Here is a 22,618-nt window from a genome sequence, read left to right on the forward strand (position 1 = left end):
CCAGGGTTTGGGGAAGAGATTGTGCATGACTTCATTCCAAATTGTTTCCACAACACAGAGATAATAAATACAAATCTGCTCAAGAGTAGAGCTAATAGCAAAATGCAGTAAAACATGTTTGGAATCCTTATCATCTTTGTTTCAATATATTTAATTGAAAGTTTGTATAATTTCATTTTTAGTAATGGATGTTTAACAACTGGCTCAGAATTTCTGAAAGTTTAAGAATTGGCTCTTGTGAGCTGAACTGCTGACTCCAATACACCATGGGTTCAAAGTAGATGATGTCCTTTTTTCTACATAGCTGGTATCTTTACAGTGCGTGCATGGATGCATGCTGTCTTTTTAGTCATGTCCAGCTCTTGCAAGCCCATGAACTGTAGTGCACTAATCCTGAAAGATGATGCTGTGAAAGTGCTGCACTCAATATGCCAGCAAATTTGGAAAACTCAGCAGTGGCCACAGGACTGGAAAAGGTCAGTTTTCATCCCAATCCCATAGATAGTCAAGGGCAAAGAATGCTCAAACTACTACACAATTGTACTCACCTCACACACTACTAAAGTAATGCTCAAAATTCCCCAAGCCAGGCTTCAGCAATACATGAATCGTGAACTTCCAGATGTTCAAGCTGGTTTTAGAAAAGGCAGAGGAACCAGAGATCAAATTGCCAACATCTGCTGGATCATGGAAAAAGCAAAAGAATTCCGGAAAAACATCTATTTCTGCTTGATTGACTATGCCAAAGCCTTTGACTGTGTGGATCACAATAAACTGTGGAAAATTCTGAAAGGGATGGGAATACCAGACCACCTGACCTGTCTCTTGAGAAACTTGTATGCAGGTCAGGAAGCAACAGTTACAACTGGACATGGAACAACAGACTGGTTCCAAATAGGAAAAGGAGCACGTCAAGGCTGTATATTGTCACCCTGCTTATTTAACTTATATGCAGAGTCCATCATGAGAAACGCTAGGCTGGAAGAAGCACGCTAGAATCAAGAATGCCAGGAGAAATATCAATAACCTCAGATATGCAGATGACACCACCCTTATGGCAGAAAGTGAAGAGGAACTAAAGAGCCTCTTGATGAAAGTGAAAGAGGAGAGAAAAAGTTGGCTTAAAGTTCAACATTCAGAAAACAAAGATCATGGCATCCAGTCCCATCATTTCATGGAAGATGGGGAAACAGTGGAAACAATTGCTGACTTTATTCTTTTGGGCTCCAAAATCACTGCAAATGGTGATTGCAGCCATGAAATTAAAAGACACTTGCTCCTTGGAAGGAAAGTTATGACCAACCTAGATAGCATGTTAAAAAGCAGAGACATTACTTTGTTAACTAAGGTCTGTCTAGTCAAAGCTATGGTTTTCCCAGTAGTCATGTATGAATGTGAGAGTTGGACTATAAAGAAAGCTGATCGCCGAAGAATTGATGCTTTTGAACTGTGGTGTTGGAGAAGACTCTTGAGAGTCCCTTGGACTGCAAGGAGATCCAACCAGTCCATCCTAGAGGAGATCAATTCTGGGTGTTCATTAGAAAGACTGATGCTGACGCTGAAACTCCAGTACTTTGGCCACCTGGTGTGAAGAGCCAACTTATTTGAAAAGACCCTGATGCTGGGAAATATTGAGGGCAGGAGGAGAAGGGGACGACAGAGGATGAGATGGTTGGATGGCATCATGGACTCAATGGACATGGGTTTGGATGGACTCTGGGAGTTGGTGATGGACAGGGAGGCCTGGCATGCTGTGGTTCATGGGGTCGCAAAGAGTTGGGCACAACGGAGTAACTGAACAACACCAACAAATAAGTAACATTTATATGGTGGATGATGATAAGTGCCATGGAGAAAAACAAAAATAATGAAAGTTATGGGGAATCCAAGGATAGATTGAGGGGTGGGGCTGTCACAGAAGAACTAATTGGTAATCTGATACTTGAGCAAAGCCCCAAAGGCAGTGAGGAGACTAATATGAAAAGGCAAATGTATAGGATGAGGTCCTCCTCTACTTTCACAGCACAGCATAAGACAGGATTTTTTTGGCTGATGTTTCAGACATGGATTGTTGGATTCCAGTATGTCTGTTTCTCCAAACAGCGGCCACCCCCAGAGCAGTTGCAGTCTCTACACATTAGTCTCTCCTTTTTCTTCCTCCTACTTTCTCATTCAAACTCTGGCTCCTGTCACTCCTCTCTGACTCATCCTGCTCTTTTATTCTTGGTCATAATTCTGTGTTCTGACTCATTCAGTTCTAATCACTGAAAATTTACTTCCTGTGTAACCAGCACTATGCTAAGTAAGAGGAAAGATTACAAAATAGCCCAAGATCCTTGAGGGCCTTCTGTCTAAATACAGACAAAAGAGACATAAACAAGCCCCTTCTTTTGACAAACACTGTGCCAAAGTGTTACTACCTATAAAATGATCTCTATTTTTCAAACAAAGAAAATGTATAACATCAAGCAAAAGGGAACATAATATGATATACATCAAATTGGGAAGAGGTTTATTCATTATCAATACCTGTACCTTTTTATTATTCCCCAAATCCTAAAAATGACATTTTTCTAGCAGACAGGTAGTAACAGGATATGTATTATTCATGCACTCAAAGCACCTACAACATTTGTATTTCAGCAAAATACCCACCTCTCTTCCAGATCACGCAGTAACAATTATGGACTGGCTAAAAATGGAACAACTGGGTTTTGTTGTTGATCATAAAGGTGAAGTTTATTGATTTAAAAAGAATTTGTCCAAATTGGATATTTATTTATTTGTGTTTCTGATTTAAAAGGGGGCAGTGTTTTGCAAGCAGGGATATATGAGTCAGAGAAAACATTTCCAGCATCCTGGTTTGGTTGAAAAGAAAGAAGAAAAGGGGATTAGCAATTGAACACCTGCTTGATGCCAGGCAAGGTGGCAGATACTTTCCAATATATTATTCTATTAATATATGCCATTTCATGATACACACACATATATACACAAATATAGGAGGAAGGTTCTATTACTATCCTGAGTTTAAATAAAAGGAAATTGAGTTTCTAAGAGAATATAAATAAGTCTTCAATAAGCATAGCTTATGAGTAGCAGACATACGATTCCAGGTATGTCTGGCTCTGAGAACCATGGTTTCTCTACTCTTTATGCTTCTCTCACATGAGAACCTCATGTTGATGAAGCCATGAGGTTGATCCTTACCTTGTGCTGGCTTAACTCTGAGCCAAAGCCTACTCTCTTCCACTGTCCAAATTCAGGCCAGAGCCTTATGTATCCAAAGTGTGGTTCAAAAAGACACCAAACAAGAGTGTGTAAGCTAGATGAGAAGAAACCCATCCTGACCCCTGGATAAAAAAGGGTAAACAGATACATTGCTGATGTGTCATCAGTGCCAGTTTTGTTGTGCCCAAAGGCTAGCAGGACTTGACCTTTGTCTTTCTATAAATTTAAGTTACTTTCTGTCCTTTAAATGATAAGGTATCATCATTCACAATGTCAAAGAAGGCAGTTATAAAGATTCCAGCGGTCTACATCAGGAGAGGACCTAGCCAGATGCATTTTGATTAATCATAGCCTTCTTAGTAGAACTGGTTATTCGGTTGTTCAGTCAGTCAGTCATGTCCAACTCTTTGTGACCCCATGGACTGCAGCACTCCAGGCTTCCCTGTCCTTCACCATCTCCCAGATTTGCTCAAATTCATGTTCACTGAGTCGGTGATGCCATCCAACCATCTTGTCCTCTGCCATCCCCTTCTCTTCCTGCCTTCAATCTTTCCCAGCATCAGGGACTTTTTCAATGAGTCAGCTCTTTGCATCCAGTGGCCAAAGTATTGGAGCTACAGCGTCAGCCCTTCCAATGAATATTTAGGGTTGATTTCCTTTGGGATTGACTGGTTTGATCTCCTTGCAGTCCAAGGGACTCTCAAGAGTCTTCTCCAGCACCAGTTTTCTTTAGTGCTCAGCCTTCTTCATGGTCCAACTCTCGTATCCATTCATGACTACTGAAAAAACCATGGCTTTGACTATACAGACCTTTGTTGGCAAAGGGATGTCTCTGCTTTTTAATATGCTGTCTAGGTTGGTCACAGCTTTTCTTCCAAAGAACAAGCATCTTTTAATTTCATGGCTGCAATCAATTCATCTGCAGTGATTTTGGAGTCCAAGAAAATAAAGGCTGTCACTGTTTCCATTTATTTCCCATTTATTGGTCATGAAGTGATTGGACTGGATACCATGATCTTGGTTTTTGAATGTTGAATTTTAAGCCAGTTTTTTCACTCTTCTCTTTTACCTTCAACAAGTAGCTCTTTAGTTCCTCTTCACTTTCTGCCATAAGAGTGGTTCATCTGTATATCTGAGGTTATTGATATTTCTTCCAGCAATCTTGACTCCAGCTTGTGCTTCATTCCAGCCTGACATTTCTCATGATGTACTCTGCATATAAGTTAAACAAGCAGGGTGACAATATACAGTCTTGACGTACTCCTTTCCCAATTTTGAACCAGTCAGTTGTTCCATGTAAGGTTCTGTTGCTTATTGGCCTGCATACAGGTTTCTCAGGAGGCAGGTCAGGTGATCCAGTATTAATATCTCTTTAAGAATTTTTTGCACTTCGTTGTGATCCATACTGTCACAGGCTTTAGCATAGTCAATGAAGTAGATGTTTTCTTGGAATTCTCTTACTTTCTCTATGATCCAACAGATGTTGGCAATTTAATCTCTGGTTCCTCTACCTTTCTAAATCTAGCTTGTACATATGGAAGTTTTTGATTCACATACTGTTGAGGCCTAACTTGAAGGAATTTGAGCATCATCTTGCTAGCACAGGAAATGAGTACAATTGTGTGGTAGTTTGAACATTCTTTGGCATTGCCTTTCTTTGGGATTGGAATGAAGACTGACCTTTTCTCATCCTGTTGCCACTGCTGAGTTTTCCAAATTTGCTGGCATATTGAGTGAATCACTAAAGCATCATCTTTTAGAGTTTGAAATAGCTCACCTGGAATTCTATCATTCCCACTAGCTTTGTTTGTAGTGATGCTTCCTAAGGCCCACTTGACTTTGTAGTCCAGGATGTCTGGCTTTAGGTGAGTGATCACACCATTGTGCTTGTCTCGATCATGAAGATCTTTTTTGTACAGTTCTTCTGTGTATTCTTGCCACCTCTTCTTAATATCTTCTGCTTCTGTTAGGTTAATACTGTTTCTGTCCTTTATTGTGCCCATCTTTGCATGAAATGTTCCTTTGGTATCTCTAATTTTCTTGAGGAGATTTCTAGTCTTTCCCATTCTATTTTTTTCTCTATTTCTTTGCATTGTTCACTTAAGTTTTTCTTATCTCTCCTTGCTATTCTTTGTGACTCTGCATTCAGATGGGTATGTCTTTCCTTTTCTCTTTTGCCTTTCACTTCTCTTCTTAGTAGAATAACCAGCCAAAAATTGCTGACCTTACATGTCTGCTACTCCACTACTGCCCTTCTACTAGGGATCTCAGTTGTGAGTTCTGAATTCCAGTCTCCATTACTACTGCTTCAGTGTAGAGAATGATGCTGAGTGTGTATGTTTATGCTGATAACTGGATACTCATATGGCAATGATTAGAGTGGTTAATTAATAACATAAACTGAAGGGGTTCTAGGGCTCCTCCAGGAGAGATTAAATGAATCTAAATCCCAACAAACAATAAATTAGTTGTCTTCAATCCGTGCTGCAGCTTATGTGGTCACTAAATTTGATCAACATATAAAACTTATTTTTTACAACTGAGTGAACACATGGTCAGCAATATCTGTGAAACAGATCATGAGCTATGTGGATTTTGACATAATTTGCGGAATGAGGTACAACTTGATGACAAATAATAGATAAGAGGTATAGCAAGAGGGCAGCCTGTGGTAAGGAGATATATGAACTTTATTTTGTTAGTGTGTAAGACATTGTGATCACACAGTGCTAACACCCAGTCAAAGGTTCTTTAAAAAGGCTCTTACAGCTTATGGGTGAATCCAGAAACCACCTCTAAGGAATTAGTTTTATTTATTTATCCCTCCATTGATTTAATCAGATTTTTCTAAGTGTGTACTATGTATGATGAACAGTTTTAGGAAACTGCTTCAAAAGAGACTAGCCCCAGGTAGAAACAATACATGTATTAATGGCCATGGAGCTCAACCATGGCCTTGAATCAGATGTGAAGAGCATCATAATGCATTGCACTTTTCCAGTTCAATGTGTGTTTACAGGACTCACTGGGGACCTTCAGTGTCTTGTAACTTTTAATTGCCAATGAGCCTCTGGCAAGTGTGGCTTACCCTAATGGACTGAAGATATATAAGATGCTTTCAGTTACCTCCAGAAAAGTGCCCCAGTCAATGGCAAATCTTTTTTATTGGCTTTTACTAGGTCCTTCTCTCTGTCCTCAAAGCAGGGGAGGCTATTGGAAAGAGATCAGTGAGGGTTTTAGGGAGTACTGATACATGCTTTTGAAAATGAATAGAGGGGGTGACTTCTTTTGATACCATTGAAAATTGCTTGCTGGAATCAAGCTGATATGGATCAGCCACAAGGACTGTATTACTGATGGATGACACAAATGAATTTTCAGCAGCATCTAAGTCTATTGATTCTACCCCCTTTATATTTTGAAAGTGTTGTATGACCAGTAGCCTGAAGCTTTACCGCAGGGCAGGATATTTCGTAGAACTGAATACCTCAGAAAATGAATACATATCTGCTCACTTTACTGCTACAGGTATATTAGTTTTCTAGGTCTGCCAGAAGAAAATACCTAAAACTGGGTGGCTTAAACAACAGAAATTTATCATGGCATTTCTGGAGTCTAGAAGGAGATCACAGTGTCAACAGAATTGTTTCCTTCTGAGGGTTATGGAATTGTTTTATGCCTCTAAACTTGTTCCAGTGATTTTGTGGCAATGTTTGGTATACCTTGGTTTAGGGTAGCATCACTCTGATCTCTGCCTTCATCTTCACATAGAATTCTCCTGGTGTTCATATCTAGAAGCTCCACCCAACTCCAACATGACCTCATTTAATTAATTTACATATGCAACAACCCTGTTTCCAAATAAGGTCATGTTCTGAGGTGCTAGGGGTTACAACATCAACATATAAATTTTAGGGAAATATAATTCAACCTTTAGAGATTCCCTGATGGCAACGATGGTGTGTTCACTCACCTAGAGCCAGACATCCTAGAATCTGAAGTCACGTGGGCCTTAGGAAACATTACTATGAACAAAGCTAAGGGAGGTGATGGAATTCCAGCTAAGCTATTTCAAATTCTTAAAAATGATGCTGTTAAAGTGCTGCACTCAATATGCCAGCAAATTTGGAAATCTCAGCAGTGGCCACAGGACTAGAAAAGGTCAGTTTTCATTCCAATCCCAAAGAAAGGCAATGCCAAAGAATGTTCAAACTATCACACAATTGTACTCATTTCACATGCTACCAAGGTAATGCTCAAAATGCTGCAAGGCTTCAACAGTACGTGAAATGAGAACTTCTAGATGTACAAGCTGTGTTTAGAAAAGGCAGAGGAACCAGAGATCAAATTGCCAACATCTGTTGGATCATAGAGAAAGCAAGGGAATTCCAGGAAAACATCTACTTCTGGTTCACTGACTATGCTAAAGCCTTTGACTGTGTGGCTCACAACAAATTGTGGAACATTCTTAAAGAGATGGGAATACCAAACTACCTTACCTATCTCCTGAAATCTGTATGTGGGTCAAGAAGCAACAGTTAGAAGCACACATGGAACTAGTGTTGGAAATTGAGAAAGGAGTAAGTCAAGGCTGTATATTGTCACAATGTTCATTTAACTTCTATGCAGAGTGTGTGTGAAAGTCACTCAGTTGTGTCCAACTCTTTTCAACCCCATGGACTGTAGTCTGCCAGGCTACAGGAATTCTCCATCTCCATGTCCATGGAATTCTCCAAGTCAGAACACTGGAGTGGGTAGCTGTTCCCTTCTCTAGGGGATCTTCCCAACCCAGGAACTGATAACAGTTCTCCTATATTGCAGGCAGATTCTTTATTGTCTGAGCCACCAGGGAAACCCAAGAATACTGGAGTGGGTAGCCTATCCCTTCTCCAGCATATCTTCCCACCCCAGGAATCAAACCGGGGTCTCCTGCATTGCAGGCAGATTCTTTACCAGCTGAGCTACCAGGGAAGCCCTCTATGCAGAGTACATCATGAGAAATGCCAGGCTGGGTGAATCAAAAGCTGGAATCAAGATTGCAGGAAGAAATATCAACAACCTCAGATATGTAGATGATACCACTCTAATGGCAGAAAGTGAAGAGGAATTAAAGAGCCTCTTGAAGAGGGTGAAAGACAAGAGTGAAAAGGTTGGGTTAAAATGCAACATTCAAAAAACTAAGATTATAGCATCTGGTCCCATAGCATCTCTTCATGGCAAGTAGAAGGGGAAAAAGTGGAGGAAGTGACAGATTTTATTTGGGCTCTAAATTTACTGCAGATGGTGACTGCAGTCATGATATTAAAAGATGCTTGCTCCTTAGAAGAAAAGCTATGACAAACCTAGACAGCATAATTAAAAGCAGAGACATCATTCTGCTGACAAAGATCCATATAGTCACAGCTACGGGTTTTCTGGTAATCATATGTAGATGTGAGACTTGAACCATAAAGAAGGCTGAGTACTGAAGAAATTGATGCTTTCAAATTGTGGTGCTGGAGAAGACTCTTGAGAGTCCCTTGGACAGCAAAGAGATCAAACCAGTCAATCCTAGTGGAAATCAACCTTGACTATTCATTGGAAGGATTGATGCTGAAGCTCCAATACTTTGACCACCTGATGTGAACAACCAACTCATTGGAAAAGACCCTGATGCTGGGAAAAAATTGAAGGCAAAAGGAGAAAAGAGTGGCAGAGACTGAGATGGGGTTAGATAGCACCACTGGCTCAGTGGACATGAATCAGAACAAACTCCAGGAGGTAGTGAGGGACAAGGAAAGCCGGCATGCTGAAGTTCCTGGGATTGCGGAGTTGGACATGATTTATCGACTGAACAACAATGATGGATCAGGCGGTAAAGAATCTGCCAGCAATGCAAGAGACGCAAGAAATGTGAGTTCAATCTCTGTGTCCAGAAGATCTCCTGGAGGAGGAAATGCAGCCAACTACAGTATTCTTGCCCAGAAAATCCCATGGACAGAGGAGCCTGGCAGACTCCATCCATAGAGTTGTAAAGAGCTGGACATGACTGAGTGACCGTGTATACTATACTATACACTTGATTCAACCTTTAATGATAGGGAAGGAATAGGCAGAACTTATAACCTGTTTCTAAGATCATGGCCTCTGGTCGCATCAGTTCATGGGAAATACGTGGGGAAACAATGGAAATCGTGACAGACTTTATTTTCTGGGCTCCAAAATCACTGCAGATGGTGACTGCAGCCATGAAATTAAAAGACACTTGCTCCTTGGGAAAAAAGTTATGACAAACCTAGACAGCACATTAAAAAGCAGAGACATTACTTTGCCTACAAAGTTCTGTATAGTCAAAGCTATGGCTTTTCCAGTAGTCATGTATGGCTGTGAGAGTTGGACCATAAAGAAGGCTGAGTGCCGAAGAATTGATGCTCTTTAACAGTGGTGTTGGAGAAGATTCCTGAGAGTCCCTTGGTCTACAAGATCAAACCAGGCAATCCTAAGGAAATCAACCCTAAATATTCATTGAAAGAACTGATGCTGAAGCTGAAGTTCCAATACTGTGGCCACCTGATGCAAAGAGCTGACTTATTAGAAAAGACCCTGATTCTGGGAAAGATTGAAGGCAGGAGAAGAAGGGGACAACAGAGGATGAGATGTTGGATGGCATCACCGACTCAATGGACATGAGTTTGAGCAAACCCTGGAAGATGGAGAAGGATGGGGAAACCTAGCATGCTGCAGTCCATGGTGTTACAAATAGTCAGACATGACTGGGTGACTGAACAACAACAACAGTATCTTGCTTCATGGAATTAATACAATGCAATATAAACCGTAGAGTAATCTCAGAAGCCACAATGATGACTGGACTCCACAGACAAGGCTCACAAAATTTGCAAACCTGACTCAAAAGTGTAAAAGGTACAAATCAAGTTATTACCTTTCCCAATTTGGCAACACTGTCTTGTGGCCATTTTACACGATCTGGGAGATCTGCTTATTCAGGTTTACTTGTAGAACATGCTCTTGTTCAGTTGTGTCTCACGGTTTGCAACCCTATGGACTGCAGCCCTCCAGGCTCCTCTGTCCATGGGATTTTCCAGGCAAGAATACTGGACTAGATTGCCATTTCCTTTTCCAGATGATCTTCTCAACCCAGGAATAGAATGCCCTTCTCCTAAGTCTCCTGCATTGCAGGTGGATTCTTTGCCGTTGAGCCACTGGGGAAGCCTCACTTGTGGAACACTTAACTAAATAGTAGATCATTAAGGCAGAGAAATTTGCTTTTGCAAAGTAATATTTACATCATATTCTATTTTTCATATTGTTTGCTTTAGAATCGCACAGACATGTAGATAGAAAATACTTGTATATAATGAAACAAAACTATAGAAAATATTTGTAAGTCATTTCTCATAGAAAAATATTATTATAATAGTAATTATTAAACTCTAGAAAATCCAAAGAAGACACTAAAATTAAACTGTGAAATTGTATCTTATATCCCGTGGCAGTCCTCTTAGCAGTTTGGCTGAAATTGTCACTGGTCTCAAGCTATGCTAACATTTCTACCTGTGCATGCAAGATAAATATTCTACTTTTTCATACTTTATTTCATTTTTGAACTTAGCAGCTGCTTCCCCTAAATCTTTGCCAGGTAAGACTCAAAGAGTTTTTATAATAGTCCAGGTGGAAGAGATAATACGGCCCAATTTAAGAGTTGAAATCCTGGCTTATCATTGGAACTCAGCCTAAAATCTGCTAGGCCATGTGGTTGTCAAGCAACCAACTAATATCCTATAATGATCTACAAATTGATGCCTGTGCTGAATGAATGTTCTAGTCCAAACCCAAAGCTTTACACAGTTAATTGAAAGCTAATGTCCTCATTAGTGGCTGTTAGAGAGGCTCAACAAGTGCAGTTTGCATGTGCTAAGCGTTGAATATTTATTAGACATGTTGTTTAATATCAAGTAGGAGGAACTGGACAGTCCATCTGGTGGTAACTATAAGAATAAAATGATTGTTTGGAACTGCTCAAACCATAAATATGTTCAGGAGAGCTGATGCCCACCCTACTGTTCACCACAACTGGCACATCGTCCTGGTTCCTGACTCTTATTCTCTCTTAGCAGGGTCTCAGTATTACCAAGTCCAGACTACTTCCAACCCAGTAGGTAGTGCTCAGACCTCTTATTATAGTCCCTGTCAATCATCTACAGTACATCATAAATTAGGTGGAAAAAAAGAAATCTCTGTAGTTGATGTCTATAAGGCCCTTTTGGTTGATATTAAATCAGGGTAAATTTAAAATACATTGATGTTTAAACAAATTATATTTTTCTTAATTGCTCTTCACACAACTAACCTGCATTTTTAGGATTCATCCTGATATGTTCTTACTTTGACTGGTTGGTTGTCTTTTTTTTCAAAATTTATTTTTAAGAGACAGCTACTTTAAGAAAAGTCCTCTAAAAAACGTTAAGCGTTTGGTGCTTGCTAAATTATTCAATTGATGTACTGATCAACTCATGAATTTAGGATTATGTTAGATTCTGTAAGGGATAAAAGAGAAATAGTCCATGCAATCCTTTTCCTCACTGACATGGAACCAACCTTCTTTTTAAGTGTCACAAACCACTTAAAAAAAAAGATTAAAGTAGGCCTCACAATAATTTCTCTTTGTTACCCAGTTCCTTCCACAGTGTTCCCGAAGAACTACTTGTATTGCCAGCCCCATAACGTGTGCTGTGTGCTTTGTTGTTCAGTGCTGTCAGACTCTGAGACCTCATGGACTGCAGCCCACCAGGCTCCTCTCTCCATGGGAATTCTCCAGGCAGGAATACTCGGTTGGGTTGCCATGCCCTCCTCCAGAGGATCTTCCCAATCCAGGGATCGAACCCAGGTCTCCAACATTGCAGGTAGATTCTTTACTCTCTGAGCTCCCCATAATAGCCTAACTTAATTCTGTCTGATATAGTTTCTTTAGGCCAAGAGCAATATCTTCCTCTTTGTACCAGTGGATCTAGCATGAGTGAACATATGCTCAGAACATAGCAGGTGCTCAATGAGTACTTGATGAATGAATGAATAATCGAATAATTATTTTATACTCTCTCTTCTAGTACCTGGGTCTACTAACACATCTGTCATGCTTCTGGATATGCTTAAGGACATTTCTATGGCCTCTAAAGAGAAAATTCTATGTGAAATTAAAGCCCTAGGTTGGTGTCAAAATTGTGCCTTATGATTAACCTCAATCAATCAACTTAGATATAAAGCCAGTCCATTAACAAAGACAAATATCTTTTTGGTAGCTTTGTTTATTAGAACTATCCAACTATCCTTCTGAGATGATATAAATATTCTGTATCCAAGCAGTAAAATCCAATACCCACTAGCCATACGTGGGTGATATGACTGGGGAACTACATGTTTTATTTTACTTTATTGCAATTAAATTAAATAGCCACATTTATTAGACAATTCTAATTCTATACGGTTCAGAATATTAATGGACTTCAGTGTTTTGCTATTAAATGAATACTGATGCGCTGCCATAGGTGGTAACACAATTTAGCTTCCTGACTTGTAAAGGTCCATATTTCTAGTACACTTCTTTGTATAATGAAGTCTAGATTTATTATAGGAAACTTCCATTCTGTAGCCATAATGTAGCACAACATTTACCAATTTTCTTAATTGTCTGATGTCACTGAATAGCACTCTGATTTGATAGCAGCTTCCCTGAGTCAGGAAGATCCCGTGGAGAAGGGAATGGCAACCCACTCCAGTATTCTTGCCTGGAGAATTCCATGGACAGAGGAGACTGGCAGCATATAGTCCATGGGGTCGCAAAGAGTTAGACACGACTAAGGCTTTCAGAAAACAAAGAAAAAAGAAAAAAAAGTTCTACCATTTCTCAAAACAACTTTTTTTTTTTTTAATTTTAGGAACATTATAATACAAAAATGTGTTTTTCTTACAATTTTAAAGTAGAAAATTATTTAAACTTCTGATGTAGAAAACATACGATAATTCCACTTGTGACTAGTTGTTTCTAAAAATATGTTACAATACATACCACATTCTTGAATAAAGATTTGATTTCTCTTTGAAAAACAAAGTTTTTAAACCCATTTATGCCTCAAATATTAGTACTTTTTAAACTTTAAGCTAATTAAAAGTTTCATTAAATGTGCTAGCTTTTTAACACTGAATTTTGGGGAGCATTGGTGTTATTTTCTACCTTTCTCTCTGTAATTTTTAACCTCAAATTTCTCTCTGTTTTTACACCTGGCTCCTTCACTGAGTTCTTAAAATCTCTTCACCTCAGAGAGATACTTCTGCCATTGATTCATTAACTAATTAGAACCTTGTTCTTTGTCTTTAAACTGATAATTCTTTCACTCTTAAAAATAACAAAATTCGGTTGATTTTAAATTCACATAGCTTCCAGTTAATTTTCCACTTCATCTCAGTAGCCCTCAATTTTTAAAAATAGGTATTCCTTAAAAAGTCCTTTCATAGAAAATATTGTAGGGTAAAAATGTACACTTTGAAAATTCAGAAAGAAAAAAATTATTTCACTAAAATGATAATTTGCTGAGACAAACAAGAAAATTATTTTTAGATATGCAAGAGCTGAGGGGCAAGGGTCTCTGTGGCTATTTTAACATATTCCCTATGCTAAATTCAAGTCCTAGATGTTACACCAGGCACAGAAGCTGTGCTCTCCTAGATTAAGGTAATGATAACATTCATAATAAAATAATAATGTACCCCTATGTGTCAGGCTGTCTCTCTTTCTCAGTCTCTCTCTGCCTCACACACACCCCATGCCCCACCATGGGACATCATTACTGTCATTTCTCAAAGAACAGAAAATAGAATCCAGCAGCCACAGCCAGTAACCCTTAGTGGTAGAAGTAACCTCCACAGCTTTTACTGACTCTCCCAATCTCTCCTTGAAATAACTGCCTAGAATTCAGAAGACTTCAAACTTCCAGACTTCTAGTTAGCCAGATAAATAATATTTATTCAGTTTCCTCACATATATTGGTACTATTCTTGGTATAGAAGGAAATCTATGTACTATAGATCCTTTTTTTTTTTTTTTTACATTTATGCATATTATCCTGAAAGTTATTTTTTTAAAAAACAATTCTGTGGAGATATAATTCACATACCATAAAATTCACTATTTAAACACATAAAGTACAAAATTCTTGTGGTTTTATTATATTCACAGAACCACACACAATCTAATCCCAGAACGTTTTCATTAACCCCCAAAGAAACTTCTTACCAGTTAGCAATCACCCATTTACCCCCAACTCCAGTCCTTGGCAACCACTAATTTATCTTCTTTTTCTACGGATTTGCCTCCTTGGGAAATTTCATATAATGGAATCATACAATATGCAGCCTTTTGTGATTGGCTTTTTTCACTTAGTATAATATTTTCAAGGTTTATTCATATTGTAGCATGTAACAGGGTCGGCGGAGCCTGGTGGGCTGCCTGCCGTCTATGGGATCGCACAGAGTTGGACACGACTGAAGCGACTTAGCAGCAGCAGCAGCAGCAGCATGTAACAAGCAATGGCACCCCACTCCAGTACCCTTGCCTGGAAAATCCCATGGATGGAGGAGCCTGGTAGGCTGCAGTCCATGGGGTCGGTAGGAGTCAGACATGACTGAGCGACTTCACTTTCACTTTCATGCACTGGAGAAGGAAATGGCAACCCACTCCAGTGTTCTTGCCTGGAGAATCCCAGGGGCTGGGGAGCCTGGTGGGCTGCCGTCTATGGGTGGCACAGAGTCGGACTTGACTAAAGCAACTTAGCAGCATGCAACAAAGATTCATTCCTTTTTGACTGTCAGTATTCCATTACATGAACATACTCCATTTTATTTATCCAATAATCAGTAGATAGATATTTGGGTTGCCCCCACTTTGGGGCTATTATAAATAAGCCACTATGAACATTCATCTTTAAGAATTTTGTATAAGCATATATTTTCATTTCTCTGGATTTAGACTTAGGTGTAGAATTGTTGAGTTATATGGTAAATCTGGTGTAGAACTGCTGAGTCATATGGTAAATCTATCTTTAACATTTAAGGAACTGCCAAAGCTGTTTCCCAAATGCACTATTTTACACTCACACCAGCAATGTGTGAGGGTTCCAATTTCTCCATATCCAGCAGGATTCATCCTTACATCTTATCACATGAAACAGTTTAATAAAGGGGAATTTCACACAAACATAAAATTCAAGGACACTTTTCCAAAGGTTAATCTGTAGTACTATTGAGTTATCCAGAATGAAAAAGGAAGAGTTCAACAGAACTAATATTGGTCAATTTAAGTCCTGGCTTGAAAAAAAAACTCATTTAATAAAATAACTATTTTAGAGGTTCTGTCTCAAGTGTAGAATCTAATCAATTAGCAGTACCTGTTCAATTGAATTTCTTGCTTCAATCATTGCATATGATTTCTTTTTGCTTAGTTAAGGACTTTATCTCTGGGTCCCAGACAAAGTTTGATCATGCCAACCATATATAAAGTGCCTTACAGAGGACCGAGATAGAAAATGCTCTGAATGTATATAACTGTTATTATCTTCGTAGTTGTTGATATTTTAAATATATCTACCAAAACAAGTACTCATTAACCATGCTGAAAGTTTAAATTTTGTCATGACCCAACCTAAAGTTGGCCTTTCTGTCTACATTTTCTAAATGGTAGAAATTTCAAAAGATATTCTTCATGTCTCCCTACAAAAACAAATGAAAATCATCTCCAGGCAAAATGGCTTTTATACATTCTAAGCTTATATAATCTCTAAAACTTTGACTTAAAAAATGTTTAATTTGGATGATATAGCATATTCCATAGTGTCTAGCAAAGTACTAGACACATATTGGGAACTTAGTAAGTACTTAGGGAAGAAAGAAGGGAGGAGAAAAGGGGGGAAAAAAAGAAAAAGAAATAAGGAAAAAGAAGAGGTGGAAAGAAGTTAAGTAAGAAATTTAAGGATGCCCCTGTAATATAGAAAAGTGGGTATTCACTAGAATATAACAATATCCAGAGATCAAGGGTCTGCACAAATTATGAACCTCCATAACATACTGTATAATACCACAGTATGTGAAACTTCATTAGTACTTGCCTATATATGAAAAGAGATGATTATAACTGAGTTTAAGTAATCTGGTAGATACCTGTCTCTAGTGACTAGATAAAAACCTGGGGTCGTCTAGAGGAATGGTGATGTATTATCATGAGGCCCATCAGGAAAGCTTAGAGGAGAAGATAGCTTTATAGGAGGGCACCAGAGGTAAACAAATCAGTTTAAGAAGGCATTAATGCTGAACAGGTTAAAAGAGAGAAAGGCATAAAACATATCACTCCAGTAAGCTGTAGAAAAATATGACTTTGCAAACTAATTTGGAATTCTCTGATACAGATTTCAGAGGTTCCCACGGTCATCACCTTCAGTCATAGGAAACTTCTCGCCACTAAGTTTATCCTGTATGAAAAGAGAAGAACACATAAAGTAGGGGCACAATGATTCAGGAGTCAAGCACTTAAGAGTAGAAATCAGTTCCTTCAAATCCCAGAACTACCGAAACAGATCAATGATGAGTGTGATAGAATAAGCCTCTCCCCACCAAAGACCAAATGTCCACAGCCTTTAAACCAGTCTTCTGTCAACCGTCCTTCATCTAGAGTGCAAACTGGAAATAATTCAATCAACTCATTTGTGTGAAATACTATATTTACTCCTCTAAGTATATTTGGGTTTTATTTAGGATCAGTTCCTTCTGGTCAAATAAATGATGCTGTGTTAGTACTCACCCAAGTGTCAGTGAGGGTCAGATGAGAGGATGCGTTTTGAACAGTCAGGGAAAAGGAGTGTGGAGAAGGAAGCAGAGAGGATCTCAGTAGCTCCTCAGAGCATACACCATAGTTAACACCTTCCCTACCTTTTGCAAAGTAATTGCTACATATCTTATAGGGGGAGGGGGCGGAAGGAAACATACCAAGTAGATATCGAAACTATCAATTATTGTGCTCTGGAGATGTGGTCTGATTTCAAAGGGTCAAGAAAACATGAGGAAGTATAGAATACAGGCAGTTAGATTGGGGAAGAGTTCATGGTGTCAATTTCAGTTTCTGGAATCAAGGTCAAGAGATATGGATTTGAGTTCAACAATGACAAAAAATTTGTGTAATTTACTTCCTCTCTCTCTTTTTTTCATTATCTGTAATGTTAAGGCATCATTTTAAAAAAGACAATCATATTTGTTGTACAGATGTAAAATCAACACAGGCCAAGATTTTGATGAGGGAACCAAGAAGATACCACAACTGGTTAAAAACAGAATGCAAGGTGCCACATAATTGGAGTCAGGTAAGGAATGCTGAATTTACAAATGCAAAACTAGTAAAACTAATCTATATCCGTAGAGCGAAAACTAACTGGACTCTACCACATGCATTTCTATAAATCGCTATTATTTGCACTACTATCAGTTTTTTATAAATTAACTTTTATCTTGGTAGAGTCATAAAATATTCTCATCAAAGATAAGAATCAAACAGGACACTCATCAAATTTTAGTCTTTCACAATTTTTCCTTAAACTAGATTAGATGATCTCTTGGGCTCTTTCTAATTCTAATATTCAATTAGTTTCCACAATCAGTAAAGGGAATAATAAAATAAGAAAAAGGGTAAGAAAACCAATGAATAGAGAAGTCTGAAAAAACTTAATTTCCACACTGATAACCTGGTCTCGTCACCAATAACCTTCCGTCTGTCTGTCTCACATTCTGGAATTGTGTGCTTATTATTAATAGGTACCATACTTGTTTAAACAGAAAGGGGGAATATCATAAATCACAAGAGACTTTAACCTTATTATACTCATGGATAAATAGCAAAGCCTTCATTGCACATTTGCTGGGTGCCAATGAAATACCATGGTCCTTGGTTGAAGTAAAATCTGTTCTTGGTTAGACTGACAAGGGTAATTAATGCTTCTGTGGAAAAGCCCTGATGCTGGTTACTTTATGTCACATGAAAAAAATTCCCCTATTCACTCCTCCCTCGTCTGCAGTTAATACTGAGTTATGAATCACCCGGTGACAGCCCTGCAAAGACAAGCAAAGTGGGGGGCCTGCAACAAAGCACATATCCAGGACTGCAAGAAACGGCACCTTCACCTCCCCAGAGCAGAGCTCAGGAGGCCTTGACTCGCAGGTTATAGTCCAAGAGGATATCTCTTCCCAGGCTACTGATGATGTTAGCTTTGGGGTCATTTGGCCAGGTTTACCTCTCTCCCTCACACACATCCCTTCTTCTTCTCTCTCTTTCATCAGGGCATGTCATTTAGTAGCAGGCCACACAATTAGGTGTTCTGCTTTTGTTTTTTTACCATAACAATCATTATTTCAAGGTCTATTGAAGAGAAAAATTATCTTGGTAACTAAATAGCAACAAACTGGTAGTAATTTCAAAGGAATTTGCGTTTAAAAGAGGAAGTTTAAACAACTTTTGAATAGGGGAACTTTCTTGAACAATCAGTAGGTTTCACAGATGAGGAAGTGGGCTCAAAAGTGGTCAGGAATTAGCCCAGTTAGTAGAGGATGCAGGTGAGATTTGTCTTCCTCCAAAATCTGATCCAATTTTACTGCCTAGCAATGCTGACCACAAAAGAAAGAGTTTCTTACAGAGGAGATTCCTGATAATGAGAATAATGAAATTACAGAGTTGTGAGGTCTTGCAGAGAACTCCCAGACTTCACTGTGTTCATTTACTCTGCTCAAGGAAAACCTTACTGCCCAGAAAAAACTTTGGTAAAAAGGAAACCCTGTTTCTTCTCTTTGTGAAGGTGGGCTCATTGAGGGGGAAAAAAGTATAGCAGTGAGTGGGAAGCAGAGGAGCATCAGTTCTGTGTTCTCCTCAGGTCTTCAGTTTCTCCCTGCACTCATGCACAGGTCTGTCTTCACCACAGCCTGGACAGAGTGTCTGGTCATGCTCAGAATGCGAGAGCATAGAATAACTCACCAGTTAGTTCTTTGAGGGATGTAGAATCACTGTTAACCCGCCCACGAGTGTGGCTGGGGTCAGTAGGGATTGAGGGATGAAGCTATATGAAAAGCGAAAGTGAAAGTTGCTTAGTCATATCTGACTCTTTGAAACCCTATGGACTGTAGCCCACCAGGCTCCTCTGTCCATGGAATCCTCTAGGCAAGAATGCTGGAATGGGTTCCCACGCCCTTCTCCAGGAGATCTTCCCAACCCAGGAATCAAACCCAGGCCTCCTGTACTGCAGGCAGATTTTTTACCAGCTAAGTCACCAGGGAAGCCCTTCACACAGTTAGTGCTATGACTGAAAGGAACAATTACATGGAGCTCATACAGGAATTATTTAAATTAGCGATTTTAAATTTGCTAAGATTTATTGAACACATCCTCTGTGTCAGACATGCTATGTTCATTATGTCATTTGATCCACTCAAAAGCCCATGATGTAGGCCCTGATGCTATCTCATGTTATAAGTGAAGATGGTAATTAACTTGTGCGAAGTCCCATAGTTAATAAACAGCAAAATCAGGCTTCAAACCTGGGTGTGACTGATACCAGGCTTCCATCTTAAGCATTGTACACAGAGCTTCATGAGGCTTCCCTGGTGGCTTAGATGGTAAACAAACTCCCTGCAATGAAGGAGACCTGGGTTCGGTCCCTGTGTTGGGAAGATCCCTTGGAGGAGGGCATGGGAACCCATTCCAGCATTCTTGCCTGGAGAAATCCATGGACAGAGGAGCCTGGTGGGCTACAGTCCATAGGGTTTCAAAGAGTCAGATATGACTAAGCAACTTTCACTTTCACTTTTCATATAACTTCATTCCCCCAAATCCCTACTGACCCCAACACACTCGTGGGCAGGTTAAGATGATTCTACATCCTTCAAAGAACTAACTGGTGAGTTATTCTATGCTCTCGCATTCTGAGCATGACCAGACACTCTGTCCAGGCTGTGGTGAAGACAGACCTGTGCATGAGTGCAGGGAGAAACTGAAGACCTGAGGAGAGCACAGAACTGATGCTCCTCTGCTTCCCACTCACTGCTATACTTTTTTCCCCCTCAATGAGCCCACCTTCACAAAGAGAAGAAACAGGGTTTCCTTTTTACCAAAGTTTTTCTGGGCAGTGAGGTTTTCCTTGAGCAGAGTAAATGAACACAGTGAAGTCTGGGAGTTCTCTGCAAGACCTCACAACTCTGTAATTTCATTATTCTCATTATCAGGAATTCCCTCTGTAAGAAACTCTTTCCTTTGTGGTCAGCATTGCTAGGTAGTAAAATTGGATCAGATTTTGGAGGAAGACAAATCTCACCTGCATCCTTTACTAACTGGGCTAATTCCTGACCACTTTTGAGCCCACTTCCTCATCTGTGAAACCTACTGATTGTTCAAGAAAGTTCCCCTATTCAAAAGTTGTTTGCTGCTACTGCTATATCACTTCAGTCATGTCCGACTCTGTGCGATCCCAGAGACGGCAGCCCACCAGTCTCCCCCGTCCCTGGGATTCTCCAGGCAAGAACACTGGAGTGGGTTGCCATTTCCTTCTCCAATGCATGAAAGTGAAAAGTGAAAGTGAAGTCTCTCAGTCGTGTCCGATTCTTAGCGACCCCATGGACTGCAGCCTACCAGGCTCCTCCGCCCATGGGATTTTCCAGGCAAGAGTACTGGAGTGGGATGCCATTGCCTTCTCTGTCAAAAGTTGTTTAAACTTCCTCTTTTAAACGCAAATTCCTCTGAAATTACTACCAGTTTATTGCTATTTAGTTACCAAGATAATTTTTCTCTTCAATAGACCTTGAGATAATGGTTGTTATGGTTAAAAAAAGAAAAAAACAAGTGACTCAAAAATTGCAAGAATGTACATTGAAGAGAGAAATGGAAAAATACCAAATCATTACCCCTAAAACCACAAAAAACACCTCAAGAGAAGAAGTGATTCAAAACCTGTATCACAGGGAGTCAAGAGAGGAGGTGAAGGAATGGGCGTTAATACAAAGGATTGATAATGTGAAGGACACTAAAGCATCATATGTTTATTGCCTTGGCAAAAATCTTTTTTCAATCTGCAATATCACCTTCAGGTTTTATACACATCTTCAACACAGCAGACTTTTGGGACCATGCAGAGCCTGAGGACAACATTACATTTAAAAAGTATCTTTATGACTGTGTCTTTAAACAATACCAAACAGATATATTGCATTTATTTTTCATTTTGTTTTTCACTTACAAAAAAGATATCTGGCATAACCAACTAGCAGAATACAGCTGTGAGTCAAAAGACTGCCAGTCCAGAAAGATTACTGAGGCCAAAAAAGCGATATAAGAATGGTCATCTATCATTGCCCCCTCCAGCTCACTGTGTCACCAGCATCACTCCCACACACACATACTCATGTCCAGTAATTTTTAACTTAACAAGGGAATGGAAGGCATAACTAAGCTCTGTGTATGCCTGTGTATGATTCACTTCTGTTAATTAAGACCAGTGTCTTGCATTGTTGGACTCCCAGGGCTTCCCCAAGGCCCAACCTGTCACTAATTCTGTATCACTTCTTTTTTTTTTATAGCTCGGTGTCTTTTCTCTTTGATGCCCATTTGGAAAGAAATTTAAAACTAATTATAATTGATGAGTCTATTTTGTTTGTGCTTCAAAGAACTAACAGGAACAGAGCCCAAAGAGGAAGAATGTTACTGGGATGATTCCACATTTAACTAAGAGATTCTTGGACTCTCAGTTATGAAAAATAAAAAAATGGCCTAAATGTCACAGTGAATATTTATTGAGCACTCACAGGTATGTTAATGGCAGTCACAATTTCAGACAGTAGCAAAGGCATTGTTTTATTGGAAAGGCACAGGAGTAGAAGTCGAAAGACAAGGGATTCTGGTTGAGAATCTGAAAACATTCGCTTTCCATGCCCTCTGAGTTCTTCCCTCTGAAGAGGGTTTTTCCAACAGCCTTAAAGGGTTATGTAGGAATCAAGAGAGATAATATATAGAAAAGTGCTTGATAATCTGCTGAGTATTATATAAATATATATTAAGCTGCATATAAGATCATTATATTAAAAGACAAACACACCTTGGAAATTTAATGAAATCAAGGTGAATAATACTACTATTGCAAATAATTCCTCTCATCTTACAAAATGTACAACAGTAGTAGGGACAAAATAAATGTTTAGCAATGTTTCAGGGACTGGGTGGTCAGTAGTGCCCACTCACTAGCAAAGTGTCTCACTATTCTCCCTCAATCTACCAGTATACATGACTCTAATTTATGTCTTCACAGAAGTAAAATAT

The 22,618-nt window shown here is 39.2% G+C and overlaps 1 long non-coding RNA gene across 1 annotated transcript; it reads left to right on the top strand.

The window, feature by feature from the left end:
• Positions 1–9,918: 9,918 nt before the first annotated feature.
• LOC147379965 (uncharacterized) lies at positions 9,919–22,077 on the top strand. Its single transcript, XR_015165209.1, has 3 exons — positions 9,919–12,134; positions 17,536–17,633; positions 21,883–22,077. It is a non-coding gene; the product is annotated as an uncharacterized LOC147379965 (long non-coding RNA).
• The last annotated feature ends 541 nt before the right edge of the window (positions 22,078–22,618 follow it).

The sequence above is a fragment of the Bos grunniens genome, chromosome 1, assembly GCF_055505025.1.
Source record: "Bos grunniens cultivar Pamir isolate PY7600 chromosome 1, Bosgru_T2T1.0, whole genome shotgun sequence".
Taxonomy (NCBI): domain Eukaryota; kingdom Metazoa; phylum Chordata; class Mammalia; order Artiodactyla; family Bovidae; genus Bos; species Bos grunniens.